The sequence below is a fragment of the Dermacentor variabilis genome, chromosome 11 (genome assembly GCF_050947875.1).
Source record: "Dermacentor variabilis isolate Ectoservices chromosome 11, ASM5094787v1, whole genome shotgun sequence".
Taxonomy (NCBI): Eukaryota; Metazoa; Arthropoda; class Arachnida; order Ixodida; family Ixodidae; genus Dermacentor; species Dermacentor variabilis.
Window position 1 is genome coordinate 116,403,259 of NC_134578.1, and position 15,838 is coordinate 116,419,096.

The following is a 15,838-nucleotide window of genomic DNA, read 5'->3' on the forward strand; positions in this document are numbered from 1 at the left end:
CGCCGCTGCTTCGCACCTGTACGTCTGCTAAATAAAGTTTGTATACCACCACCTGTACGTCTGCACCACGGTGTAAGAATAGGCTGTGGTCTGCACGAAGCCGGCGCCGACAATAAAGAGCGTAGAGAGGGCGCAATATAATCGTGAATCAGCTCTGCGCTTTTCCTGCACATTTCGTAACGAGTGGCGAGGTGCAGCACTTTGCGAACTGGTGCAGGTGAATCGAACGTACCTTAGGTGCGTTCGATTCACCTACATCACATACGAACCGTAGCGAAGCCGCCACGGAAAGCTGGATTGTGTATCGGATTAAAACAATGATTATTACACTTCTTTTTGTTTTTGTCGTTCTCTGATTCTGGTGCGACCCGCGCGACTCGAACACACTTCCCGGTGCGCTTGTTTTCATTGCGTATGACGAGCCGTAATTCATGAAGTAATAATGTACTTTTGCACTGGCAATTCGAGAGGTGGCGCATAGTGAAGCCAAGAAATTTCGGGGCTATAAAGGAACGTCGGTTCCTCGGTTTTCTCTCTCCTATCGTCTATCGTCCAGAGCTGCGGGATACATCGTCGCGCCATCGCCATCGACAGTCTTCCTTGTTCCCAACGTGCACGTGAGTACGCATTTCTTTTTCTTTTTTTTTCATGCGAGGTTTTTCTTGTCGGGATTGTACCTTATATGCATTCTCATCTACGGGTCAACGTCGTGTGCGAGTATGTGCGTAGTTAACGGCACGTGCCCAATGCAGCGAGCGCACGTGTGGCCAGGTGATCGGTCGCGTACTATGTGATATCGAGATGAGCTCTGATCATGCGCACATGTGCTATACTCCGGAATGGCATTGAGTAGAGCGCTCTTTTGAAGCGCAGAAAGACACTAAGCGTATAATTCATGCACAACTTGCGCAAAATAGCTACAGCAGATCTTGCATGAGGTCTGTCAGGGATCTGCGAATGTCACCCGGCCACATGTCATCTCTGGCATCTTTTAGGGCAGCAGAGTCCACACGCAACCGTGCCGGCCAGGAAATAAATGAGTCGTATCACGAGGAATTCCGACGCTGCTCCTGCGGTGGTGCTAAGAAAAAAAAAGCCACGTGAATTCTATGCGAACAGTAATGCAGCTGAAAAATTATCTAAAAGTCTTCTTTAGTGATCCTTGTTCGTCCCGTACGAGTGGTATGGTTTAGTGCCACAAAATGAGGTCGGAGTGTATCATTTCGCTTCAGCCACGTGTTGTTCACAACTTAGAGCAAACATGTTCACCAGCTTCCGCTAGCTGTATTCTTCATGGGAGACGAGAATGTACGTCGTGCAAAAGGATACGTGCCTAATAAAACGGCCGATTTCGCATGCGTGCACAGAAACCTCCAGCCTTATGCCGTGGATCGATTATGTTAATCAAACGGCGCTTGAAAATAGCGGACGGCTCGTGGAATCCAATGGACCCTTTAGCAAAACCTCTAAAACAGATTCACTGCATAGAAGAAAAAAAATCAAAATTGCAGTGTGCCCCGTACTCGACACGGAGACTAGGTGTAGAATGGCTGCTTATACTGGTGGCAAATGTATGCGAACATTGGCACGCTAGACAAGGTGCTGATGTCTTGCCAGCATCCTTAGGCAGAAATTGCGAGATAATTTGCAGTAGTGTCAACCCGCTTCGCAGCAAGTTTATAAAGTGGCTTGCATCAGTAGAAGTGGTTCTGTACCCAACTTGCACACCAATTTCTTCTTCGGGACAGTCGCACTTCCACACAGGCGATTTTCGTCCTTTACAAACCAGACATGTCTTTTCATTGAATTCACTGTTACATTTCATTACAAGTATGGAACATACAGTGGAAATCCTATTGAAAGACCAGTTCGCGGAATGTGGATAATACACCATGAAAACTTTGCACAACTGGCTACTTCGCTTTCCTGCACAACAAAAACTCGCCACCAAAAGGTCATTAGCACAATAGATTTCTGCATCAAGTGTGTGGGGTGTTCAAATGAGGTGCTGGCCATTGTTCTGCAATTAGAGCCTGACTTCTGAATTTAATTTACTTTTTCCCAAAGTCTAATTCAGAAATTGGATTCTGTTCCAGACCTAGCTTGGCTGCACTTGTCTGTCAGAGTGACAAGGATTATCTGTCATACTATGGCTTGTTAACATGCATAACAAAGCATTTCAGATCTTGAAAAAGTCGCACTTCAATAGAGGGATCTGCTTAGGCAGACAATGGTGCATTCTGTCTTTTTTTCATAAAAGAAATGCAAAGATGGGTCAGTTAACAAGTTTATTTTGTTCTGAGAACAGCATTTTAGTGTAGCTGCCTTCCGATTCAAATTGCCTATTGTGTTCAGAATAAGGTGTTGCACCATCTTCTAGCCTAAGGCAAGCCTGGTTTGCATTCTATAGTTGCCCAGTAATTTTCTGCTGCTGTGATGGTACTTATTATCAACTTCAATGTATATGAAGTTGGGAGTGTGTTATTTCTGCTTTGAGGACTCGCTCGGGTAAGGAGTCTGCAGTACAGGGGATTTCTCTAGGGACTCGTGGGTTGATATACGGAGATGCCTATTCACTATTTCACCAGCGAGGGATTACGAAGCACCTCCTTTACAAATATTGCTCCCATGACTGATACCTACATGGTCTGTTTCCTCGCAGAACATAATGAATCCAACAGACAAATGGCTCTTGTTTTAATTTAGATGAATAAGTATTATGAGAAATTAATGTTGATGAAAAGGCAACTTGCTGCTGATGGCAGCCGAAACCACATCTGCATTACCAGGTGCCTGCTCCTAAGTTTCTTTTACTGAATGGTTCCTGTGGTTAAAACAGCATATGCTTCGTCTGCTGCCATGACCTGAAACGGTGCTGGCTAAAACTCCATTGCCAGATTTTGTACACAAGAGCAAGTGCCAAAATAAGTGGATGGGAGGATAATTGCCACAGCACAAATGTTACAGCAGTGTATGTGGGAGCTGGTGGGTTTGTTTCCAACATTGTCCAGTTGCCTTCTTGTCCACGCTCATTTCCCTTTTCCTTATAATTTCTCCATTTAAATTAAAATTCACAATTACTTTTATGCTTTCTACCTTTCTATTTCTTTGCTTTATTGTCTGCTGGTTTCATATAGTTGTAACAAAAGATTGGTCCCCTCAGTTCCTCATCTCATTAGATATTGAATTCTTACTGAAAAGTTCTAGCCTGAGTGTTGTTGCAGCAGCATTCTTGGCCTGAATTTTGACTCGCGCAGTGCTTTATGAGTGAATGAAATCGGTACAACCTTCTGGCCACCTCCTCAACTGCTTTGTCTATGCAGGATTCCAAAACCATATAGGGTGGTGAAATTCCCCGAAGAGAACGACTGCTTGGCAGTTGTGCCAACATCATGGCTAGCACAAAATGAAGACCTTTGCTTCTGGCCCCAATGTGTCAAGGGGTCAGAAGTAAAGAGCATGGTAAAGAACCAAGTTGCGCCACAGCAAGATTGGGGGACTTATCCCGTCGTTGTGATGGCGAGGTGCAGTAAGTGACTACATTCATAACATAATCTGCCTTTTGCTTGCTTTAGTATTTTTTGGTATTGCTTTGGACACGTGAGATTAAATATAAGACTGAAATGATCTTGTAATAGGTGACACAGTTCTCAATTTTTGACACACTGGAATTAGACATTACTAAGTCAAATTTGTGCGTGTCCACATCTACTAACACAATGCCTGTTTATCTTCTAAATAACATTACAGGAACATACATCTTCGTATAAACATCTTGGCGCACATATCACCGCTAACCTAACTTGGGATGTGCACATAGCATACATTGTAAATGACAAACCATTTGCTTGGATATGTTCGTCGCAGTTTTTCCATATCGTTCTTCATTGAAGCATCTCTTATATAACTAATTAATTATATCAAAGCTTGAATGTTCTGCATCAATACGGGATTCATTTCAGGAAAGTTCATCGCATACTATTAAAATGATATCGAACAATACTGTTTGTACTCTACCGTCTCTTGCTGGTCGTTGCAAAATATATCACACAGTGCTTTTTTTATCATTTACATTACCATCCACACCTGTGTCACAAGTTAACTCTTCCTCCCCAGTTCATACCATGTGTCTGCGCACCCAGGTTCAAAAGGTTGCAGTGCCATCCAACAGTCTCAGCAGAACAGTAAACTGTTCGTCGCAGGCTCACCACTCAGAGTTGTGGATTTCTTTTGTATTGGTATTTAATAATATTCGGGAGCTGTTGGTGCATTGTGGAAAGAATATTTGTGTTATAAATAAATATCTGAGCTCGGAAGCAACAGAAGGGAGGAAATTGACAGTTTGCTTACTCAAGACAGTTTCATGGCCGTGCAAATGCATGCACATTATCTTTTTCATATATTATGGGGGAGGGGGGGCGCTCATTGCTAGAAAGAATAAGCACATAATGCGTTCCTTGCTGGAAACAGCCTGTTCTGATGGCATTTACCTAAGTGACATCTTGACAATTAGAACAAATAAAACATTCTGTCATTACTTAGCTTTGCTACTTGGATGTTGGGCGTTATGAATACTAGTTTAGTTCAACTGCACTCTGAAGAACATGCACTTACTTTTCTTTGTGTATGCTGATGAGTAATTTACTGATGCAGAAGAAATAATTTTTCTCTTTAGTGTCCCTTTAAGACCACGGTGGTTGGGACGAACACAGTTCTGTCGTGCCCCCCTTAAAATTTGTTTTAAGGTTTATGTATGATGAAGTCGTGTAAATAATAAATATACAATAAATAAAATAAAGTCGTAATTATTGTTAGCAAGCGCCGTTGTTGCATGTCCAGAAAATTAAACACGCCTTTGTGGTGCCTTCTTATGAACAATTTTCTCCTGTCTAGCTTGCAGTGCCTGTAGCCTTATAATTAGCAATGGCTTGAATATTAACAGCGCATTTTTGTGCAGTCCATTCACTCTTGTCATTTTTGACCAATAGCTTTCAGGTGTAAAACTAGCTTAGAAATTTCAATAGCTTGTTTAACATCTAAATTTATAAACAGTGCACCTAGAGGCTTGCACCTCTTTGCCATTTGGATGTTTCCATTCTAAGTTATAGCAAATGCAATCTGCATTTTTGCATTGTGAAAGGACTTGTAATAACTGGCTCTTTCTTTATTAAGATATTCTCAGGGGCATGACAGTCTGATGTGTCATAACATTGGCTGTGGGCACTGTGGAACTGAAAACTTGCAAAGAATAAAAAAAAATGGCAAACTAATCCTTTAGTGTCATTCTTCAGTTCCCGTGTTATGTTAATTTGTACCACTGATACTTTGATGTCACCATAGCTGTGCAACCTTGTGCACAATGTCTGCAGTTTGCTGTGGGCATTTTCAGTGGTCACAAATTTCTTGTTCATGACATCTGTCTGTTGCAGAATGTTGCCTGCACAGCTTAGCAGCTTGCTTGTTCTAGTGTCTGTTATAATCTGTATTGAAATATTTGTTCTTTGTTCAAAGGCACTTATGACAAGGCTACGAGACGAGTGAAAAGAGCAGAGGCTCTGTCTGGTGTTGACACAACAGAGCAGTCGGGTAAGTGCTTCTGTTTTTTTTTTCTTTTTTGTTTTTTTTAATGTTTGTGCTTATGGGAGAAGGGAAGGCAAATTTAGATCAGGGCTACATTTACAGAGCAGTCGCTTTGCTGACGGCTGACCAGGAAGCTAGCAGATGTAGGCATCAGGCAGAACTGGCAAGTCGAAGTGCATGCAATAAACGTTAGCAGGATACAGTACAGCAACTTCCAGATTAATTTAACCTTGTGTTGCCATGTGCTTGCCTCCTGGGTAGCTCTTATAACTGTCCCAAAAAATGGTGGTATATTGTTGAGTACATGAACCAAAATGATCTTTCTTTTACTGCAGTACTTTTTTTTTCTTCAAGGAAGCTGTATGGGGGATTTTCTCTCCCCCCCCCTTTTTTTGAGCTTCATCCTATTTAAGCAGCCCACTTTTTCTTTCACGACTACCTTTGCCTTGAAATGTTCTGAAGTGGTAATTTAGTATACAGAGTGTTCCACGTAACTTGAGCCAAACTAAAGATATGCAAATGCCATGTAGCTGGACCAAACCAAGCAGTTTTTTGCTGTCGCTTGGTGATACTGAGATATTTTTTAAAATTCTCTCCAACTTCACTAATCATCTTCTCAAAATAGATGAAAAGTGCCAATGACAACATTGTAGAAAATGAAAAATTCCCGATACGGCTTCCTGTTGCTCAATACGTGCTACATAAAATTGTTTTTTCCAAGTATGAAAGAAGCCTGCGAATACACGCAAAGTGCCTTGAGCAGCCAGTCGTGTGGCAATTTTGCGTGTATTAGCGGGCTTGTTTCACTCTCGGGAAAATATTTTTTGTAGCATGTATTGAGCAACAGAAAGCTGTATCGGGAGTTTCTCATGTTGCTCTACAATTTCCTCCTTGACACTTTTCATTTAGTTATAATACTGGAAAGTTAATTAAGACTAATTATGTGTTTAAGCAGAATGTAAAAATAATCTGAGCAGCTCCTAGCGATGGCAAGCAACATTACCTTGGTTCGTTCCGCATATTTTCAAAGTTTGGCTGAAGTTATGTGAAACACCCTGTATAGTGCCTCAAAAATAACTGTACATGCATAAATCTTCAGGCAGTGATGCTTGCCATGGCGATGACGACGAGGATGCAGCTGCATCGCCTCGACTGGAGCTGCCTGCACCTCCCTGTAAGCTTTTTATACAATAACTATGCAATGTCTTTCATTGAACAACTCTGGTCTTTTTATTAGAGTTCTTAAAACCAATGCAGTCACCATTAGGGTCTAACACATGTGCGATGACCAGCCAAGTATGAATTCTCCGACAAAGTTGAATTTTAGGATCTGAATAACAAAAAAATTTCGTCCCATGGAAATGTATGGGCTTCAGCCACAACCTTTGGTTGGGATCTAATACACTGGAGTTGACTTAATGGATGTCTGCTGTAGTAGCCCCTTCATTTTGCCTGTGGCTGCATAGCTTGTCACTGTGTTGCTGTGCAGACCAATATGCACAAGTCGGCCTTTGTTTTGGCTTATCTGAGCGACAAATATAAAAGCAGATGACACTGAAACTCTCTTGCTATTTCAATGCTCTAAAGCAGCACTGAACCACCTGTTGATCTTACCAAGCAAACATTCTGCATGTAGCAGATGGAGCTAACAAGCAGTCCGTTCCGTTAACTTTCCAGAAGGCTTCTCCATTTTTTTAAGTGGTGGCCAGCTTCCAATTGACATTATATGGTACCAGCCCATAGAGAATGGTCATTGGGAAATTCTTTTTGATGAATTACTTGTGTTCACACTCTGCCAGATTCATTACAGATTATTAGGAAGTCAAAACCGACAATTATTAATGCATCGCCACCCTTTTATCACTCGAATGTTTTTTCTGAGGCCCATCCATAAGTTTGCTTTGGAAAAGTAAAGGTGAGGTGTGATAGACCTGTCATTATTACTGGCACTGCCCCTGCTGGAAAGAACCATTGAATTGAGGGGTAATAAGGAACGTATATATCATGCTCCTAATTCCTTTGCTTATACGAGGCCTTTTAAAAAAATTCTTGAGTTGTATTCCTTGAAAGATGCTGCACTCATCGGCGGAATTCGTTTCTCAGATCTCGAAAAATGTTCTCCAGGGCCCCTTTAAATGTAGCTATCAAACGGGCTATGTGCTTACAAATGCCCAGAGCTCTTCCAGGAAGGCAACCTTTAAATGTTCGCAAGAAGTTTAGAGAGATTTTAAGAAGTTCCTACAATCTATAAAATGGCCCATTGTATGCTAAGCCCTCATACTTTGTCATAGGCAAGTTTGAAAAGTGATTTTAATAGTGCATTTAAAAAACAGCGTCCCCAAAAACAAACTTCTTTGTATGCCTTTTCGGCTTTATTGTACATTGTGCTGATGATGGCCTACCTTGAGTCCCGTTTTTGTAACTCCACCAGATCGCTATACGAAACTCGGAAGTTATCAAGCAACTTTATTTTGATATCGCACCATATTGTGTGCAGTGCTATTTCAAGAGCAGTTGGCGTTCTCAATGTTCCATATTGTAGAAAATTTGGACACATAAAATCAAGAACTTCACGAATACACCACTGCGTATGCCTTCTTTTCTATGTGTGCATGGCGTTTCCTGTCTGCACCCGGTGACTGCGATGCTTATGCAAGACAAGGATGGAAATAGCACTTCTATTGGTATATTTCAAGCTGGTTACAATCATTACTACACTAGGGATGCAAAGGCTGCTACGCTATGCACACATTATGCCAGAACTAAGCAGAATATCTGTAATTGTACAATATTTAGGCAATATAGAAATGAAGGAAATGTGTGCCCACAAGGTTTCTTGCAGCGAATCATGGGCTGGGGTCTTCTTGTTTATTTAATGGTCTATAAAAAATAGCAGTTTGTTGCTCTGTTATTCTGGCACTAATTGTGGATTTTTGCTCCTCAGCCCTAGCTGCACCAGCTCATGAGAGCATCGCAGACACATCCCTGGAGCCAGTTGGGAATGGAGGCCCTGAGGAGATGATGTGTGAGTCTCCTTACATCTTTACATGGCCTATAAAAGTTGATTAATTTCGAGGTTGCTGTTATCCGACAATGCATTGTTCGCACCTAAAGGTATGACACAAATGTTGTTGTTAAAACATTTATTAAAATAACCATAAAAAGTTGCTGCCCCCAGAAAGTGGATCCATCAGGGGAGAGGGAAGGGTGAAGGAGGGGGTCAATTCAGATATTATTGAGCAAATATTATCTGTATCTTCCTGCAGCAGAAAGCTTTAGGCTTTGAAATGGCGATGTTATTAGAAATGTCTCTCCTGCATCATATCTTAAGAAGAGCACAATGTGTTCAATGGCTATCTTAAATAAGTGCCATAGGTATGGTGCAAAGTTTCTACAGGCAGATGTTTTCCGACCCTTCGATGCTTAAGCAAAAATGATGATGTATGTTTTAAAGAAATAATTTCGCTAACCTTCAAAGTACTCCCCATTAGACACAATAGCTTGGTTCCACCTCTCTTCCTATTGCTGAAAGCCCTCTTGGAAGTCCTTCAATTAAGCCCTCCAGCAGCAATGTCCTTCCCTTTTGAATTGTAGTCCCGTCCCCGAAACCCCTGAGCACCAGTTTGCATATGGGGAACAGAAAAAGTTGCATGGTGCTACATGTAGCTAGCAGGGAGAGTTTTCTCAGTTTGTACACTAGGCAACAGACACAACCACATGCAAGTGTAGTTCACTTGCTATATGCATGGCAGGATTGGATTGCACATTCACTCTTGCACTGCAGTGATAGTACACAAATCCAAACTGTGCATTTCAAAGCTTTAGCAAAAGTTCATTACGAAGCGATATCTGTCAAGGTGTCTAGCCAGGACTGGCTGGAAGCAATGTTAGCCCAGCCTAGGTGTGCAGTGGTGTGTGTCCACTGTAGATGCTAACTGCCATTCCATGCGAAGTGTGGCCTGTGTATGTGTGGTTCGAGGCTAGTTTAGTGTTCAAAACTGATAGAAATTAGCTAGGCCCTACTGCTACAACACTGATAAGCAGTGTGGCCAAAATTTCATTTCTATGTGGGTGGGTGCAGCTGAGCATCAGCCGACGATAGTTGGCTTCTCTTGGTAGTGCAGATTTTCACTTATTTGAGCCTGTTTAGTAAACTCTGTCTATAAATATACCCAGTAACAGCCAGGAAGAAGTGCACAATTTTTTTAATTGGTGTTGGCTATGGGCCAATGGCAGCGCTGTCTGGGAATGTGCACACTCACGTCAAGGGGCAGTTGCCAGCCGCCCCAAGAGGTTGAGGAGAAGGCCTCTATTGAAAAGAAGGTTTGAGAAAAAGATGACTCCGCACTCCACTTCTGAGCTGTACGTGCTGCACACAAGTGCAAAATTTGGCTGAGGTACAGTAACGTGTGCTATCTGCAGAAGACGTTTTTCACTAAGCCTGTGGTGTGGTTAAGGAAAATCTGCATTGAGAATTTTTATAAAATGTGATTACTTCTAGAAGAAGCCCAAGTATTCTCTAGCCACACTGCTTATTGGTATTGTATCCGTCAGGTCTCGCTAATTTTGATTCATTTCGAGAACATTTGACTAGCCTTGAACCACACTCGACTTAAGGTGAGACCACATGTTCACTTGCTAGCTCACTCTCACTCCTGGCTGCTCCTGTATAGATGAATTCATAGACTTATTAAACTGTTGACAGTGCCTCTAAATGCAGCATTTGGATGTGGCTACTATATCCGTAGGACAAGTTGGTGCCATTCAAAGCCGATCCAGACCACTTAGCACGGCCAGGATTGAGCATAAGCGCACACTCCAGTCCTGTCGTGCGCCAGAGCAAAAGCAATACAGTTGCATGTAGCTGTATCTGCTATGGAACATTGATACCGCAGTCACTGCGATAAGCCTGCTCACTGAGCTCATTGTGGCTCGCTGAGGTGCTCCGAGTGGTTTCCGGGCAGTGTCTTTACAATCGCTGGTAACCACAGCAGGGTGTGGCATTTCCTGAGGCACCTGACGTTTGTGTGCAGTTGCGAGTAAGAGCAGGAGCAAGAGAGAAAATCTCGGGACTTTTGCTCCTTGAATATGTGACTTTGCTTAGGTACTACAGAGAAGTTTCTATGCTCGCCTTGTATGCATTTGTCCCTAGGTGTGCCGGCATTGTGGAGTGGGGTTGAGGTTAAGCTCCGACACTGGCTGCCAGCATTGTAAAGCAGGTATGCAGTGGGAACGGGCACCCTATTTGGTGATCACTGTGTCTACAGGTACATCAGACAGACTTTTCTCGCGGATGCAGCGTTGGTGCCAAGTCAGTCATGCTGGATTATACCTTTTTGGCGCCTTGCGGTGCTCTATGCTAAAAAACAAAAACAAAAAACCACTGATTTTTCTTGGGGAGCAGTAGGGGCTGTAGTAGAGGCTAGGCATGCTCTCCTGGAGCACTATCTTTGCTCTTGCAGGCTTTTCATATGCTGCTCTCCGTGACATTTCAGCAGCATTTTTGACTGATCCTCTTTGAGTGAAATAAGCACATGGCACCTTTGCAACTGCGGATGAACGCTATTGCCTGAAACACCACAGGCGACGCTTTGATGTCATGCTGTGAGGATTAGGCACTGTGCCTTATAAATCTTATGAGGCCGGGCCGCATTATATGCGGCCCGGCCTCTACTACACGGTCCCTACTTCTCCCCTGGGAAAATCGGTGATGTTATTTTGAAGGCTGGCGCGAGGGAGATATCATCCAGCACGACTGTCTCAGCATGAGCACTGCAAGTACAAGAGAGTTTGTCCGGCACAGTGATCTTCAAATTGGGCATCGGTATCCACTGCGTCACCTGTTTCACTGCGCCAGCATCCGAGCGTAAACTTGACCCTACTCGACAATGCAGGCACGCCCAGGGACAGATGCATACAACACAAGCAAAGAAACTTCTCCTTAGTGCCTAGGCAGCGAGATATACAAGGCGCAAATGCCCGCACATTTCACAAATTCCTGCCTAAACGCAAATATCCTACTGGAACAGGTCGTCTGCTTCCAAAGTTGCATATCTTTGAGGTGTGCCACGATCATGGCCGGAGCTCTTTATGAGTGAACATAAATACAATGTTTCGTTCACTTGTCAGAAATTGTACCATTGCCATAATAAGTGTGAAAAAAAATGTGGCTTGTTGCTTTGTGTGTCAAAGCTGCATGTAGCTATCTGGTAGACTAGGAGAGCAAAGGTATGCGACACTGTACTCCACTGTAAGTTTAGGAACAGCCTCAGAGTTTTGGTGCATTGTAGGTGCCAAAATCGGAAGTAGTGGTATCTTCGCGAGCACACAAATTCAAATTTAAACTGCCTACCATGGTGACATTTAATACGTGGAGGGTTGTAGGTATGCCCCACTCTGCCGCAGCTTTCGCAGTGCAAAGCCATTGAAGGACCAGGAGCCCCGGGGAGGGGATCAGGGCGATCTTTGATTGCTTCTGCTGAATGCATTGTACTTCTTACGGGAAAGTATTTCTGAAATAGTTTATTTTAACTTCAAACGCATTTTTTTAATACAATAAAAGGTGGTTCAGGGCCTTTGAGATGTCGTTACTTTATGCAACAGGCAAGAAATTTTAGCATAAAAAAGCAACAAGAACCTGGCACATCTAAACACGTAGCAGTTTAACTCGGCATACTATGATGCATACAGCTGCACGCTTAGTCTTGTGTATGCATCTTGTCAGTATGTTTACTTGTGCTTTAGTTCACCAGCTGTCTCAGTACTTTGCTCTGTTGCTTTACTACTTCATATCTAAATTTTCTTCTTTCATACCTTCAGTTTATAACAATGGAATTTTTGAATGTAGGTCAAGCACACAGAACTTTGATAATGTAACTTGTGGAAAATAGTAACTACTTCACTGTTCTCATGAAAAGCAAGAACAAAGCCTTATCCTTACTGGTCCTACTTATTTTCATGACATCTTTAAACAGATTCACACCTACAGTTTAGCATTTGCACAGGTGCTTGAAATCTTTGAAATTGAAATGTGCTTTCAAGGCCCTTGACAAGCCTTTGAATTTCATGAGTGATACAATCTAAAATCGATTATGCGACTCTTTCTATGGTGAATCAATGTGGACCCGGCAAACTTCCCACGTTAAAAACAATAGCATGAAAAGCTGACACCGCCGCGAGTGCTCGGGCATTTCGTTTCGTATGACTTGCATAGAACTGGAAAAACCCCACACTGGGCAAGAGCAAGACACCGGCACTTGGTGTTGGCTCCCATCCCATGTTTATGGTGCTTTTATCACTCCTCGTTAGAAGCTAGAAGTAAGGAACTTGCGAGTGATCAAGGCTGGACATTTTGAATATAACTTTTTGTATTTATGGTGCAATAAAGCTACCTAAAGTGTTTTGGAAGTGTTATAGTAAAAAGTGGCACATGTGATGCTGTTCTGCAACCTGAAAAGGCTTTGGCTTGGCCTTGAAAGTCTTTGAATACCCGGGAACTTTTGTCGCGGAGACCTGTACGAATCCTGGTACTTTTACATTTACCAGAGTGCTCTGGAACAACCAATCAAATGCGCGACAAATGCATTCCTTCTGCTATGAAATAAATCTTCTTGTGTTTCAGCGGTGATGCTGCGGGTGCAGCTAGAGGTGCGGCAGCAAAATAGAGAGCTGCATCATGAGCTGCAGCAGCTGAGGCACGAGGTACGGGACATGTCCGAGAGGCTACATTAAATTGAGTCTCTCGACAGGACCCGTACCATGCCTCAACCTGCCCAGCGTACGGTGCCTGCAAGTCTCCCTCGGCTGCCGGCCAACAGCTTGGAGGAACTGGAGGCAGCCGAGGCAGCGGTAGGCAACGAGGCTGTGGCTGCCACCTTGGTTTGTACTGCCCATTTATTTTTAATTGTAAGGCTATGTAACATGTAGATGTTGTGTGCTGTTTCATGAACCATGCCGTGGGTTCTATGTTAACTACCTATTGAGCGTCGCACACACTTAAGATTTTATAGAAATAATTCTTTTTCCCTGCTGTATAGCTTCTAATGGCATATCTGGACTGCGCCTACATTCTTTAGCATCCATCTAAATGTAAGTGTATACTAGTATAGCAGTGTGCCAGTGGCTGCCAGGGTCAAATGTGTGAGCTTAAGTTCAGCAACTCCTTAGCCACTAAGCTACCTTAGTGGCTTGCTCTCTCTGTAGAGATACATTTGACTCAAGAATAGGTTGTTGAGATGATAAAAAGCATTGCTGACACAAAGGGCAAACTGTGCCAGCTTTCTGTAAAAGGACGCAATGCTGCAGAACACTTGCGAATAAGTTATTTTTGTTGGACTAGTTGATCCATTGTGATGATAAATATCAGCACAAACAAGTGGGACACGGTACAGAAAAAGAGGGGCGGTAACTCTATTGAAGTCATTTTAATGTGCAGTTTTCTGAAAAAAAATTGTTTGAAAATTGCATTACAATTGGATATGTAATCAAAACAGCATTTGCAGAGTGTACTGTACAGGCTGTTGAATTGCCCCATTGCTTGCATACTAACCAGCACCATCACATTTTTTTCTTCTGCTACAAGTCCATGAAACAAACTCCTCAACTATGTAGTTTCATGCAGTGATTCAAAGCATTTTCCAGAACACTAGCAATTACTTTAGGGATGTAAACACACATACACTGCAGCCACTGTTAGTTTTTATTCCGCTACTTGCATTTTTCAGCACCTTGTTTTATCTGCTTTTATGCTACATTATATATGAGTATTTATTGTGGGCTTATTTTCCATGCCTGAATGCCAAAGGTTAGGTGGGAAAGTCAGTCAACTTGCAAACAGCTCGAACCATTGCATATGAACATTCATGGTGAAAACAAATGCCAACCATAGTGAACAAGGCTCCCACAAAGGGGTCACAACATTGTTCTAAATATTTTTTCACCTTGGTTGCCACCTGTTGTTTTTCACCATGCTTCTTCCTGATAATGTTAGACCTGCAATAAATGTAACGTTGACCAAAATAATTTTGTTGAAGGGGTTAGATGTTCTGGCTTCTGTGTAGAAGCCAAAACGTCTAATCCTTTCGACAAGCAAGTCAAAGCAAGTGTCAAACTTTCCAATGTCGTAAGTGGCTACCGTCTGTGCCATGATGTGATGGGGGAGAAAGCTGAGCCAAACCTGGCTGTAGAAAATCTATTGTAATAAATTATTAAGCGCGCTCTGGGGTTTGCCAGTATAATTCTGGGGTTTTAGAGTCCCGCACTTTTACTTAAAAGGATAGACAACTGCTCAGAACATGAATTGAGAAAACCACACTTATGAAAATATTTACTATCCTACTGGGTAAAACGAGCCATCTTTTTCTCATTAAACATGTATTTATATTCTTCATCCTTTGCAAAAAGTCGTGGAAAATGACCTTTGACTCCTCATGCAGCAAGAACATATTCATAACAGCCCTGAAGAGGATGGAAAACTCGGGTCGTGTTAGTATTCATCTATGATAAATGAGGAACAGCGCACTGAAAACGGAAGATGAAAGGAAACGTAGACACACCACAACTTCACTTTCAACTGGAATATTTATTGAATGGACGAGTTAATATACACTTGAACTGCATATTCACCTGCAAGGCACTGAACAATTCATGACATGCATTTGTGGTTAGATTAGGTGACGCTAAACAATAATTAATTAACAAAAAGCCAGTTTGCTGCTTGGCTATCAACAATTTGCGTGGTCTACAGCGGAACTTGCTTTTTGTTGGAGTGCTATTTAAGGCTGGCTAATGCATTCTGGTCCTGCTTTCTGTATTCTATAAGCCTCACAAATCTGACATGTCAATTGGTCTGGGTGGCGAAAAATAATCTAGGTCATGGTGAATTCTGCAGTGCACCCATAGTCACGGCAATGCATTGCCAAGTGCGAGGAGCAAACAGTGCCTTTGAGTCCATTTTGGTGCTCCCTCATGGGCACGTTTACACACTGCACTAATTGTCCCACGTACACTTGGCCACACCTGAGGGGGATGCTGTACATGATTGCAATGGTGCAAGGCATAAACATATCAGTTCGCCTAACAGGGCAGAGATCTTTTGCAGTTGCACCTATTTCCACATGTTTTCTTACCACTGCGCAGACACTACCCACTTTCTTTTTTTGCTAAAAAAGACCACATCTAGGCCATGCCAAGATCCCACCTTTTTCAACCTTTGCAAAAGCTGGTGGAAGTGTGGCATAATGGCTACCTTCTTCCTTTT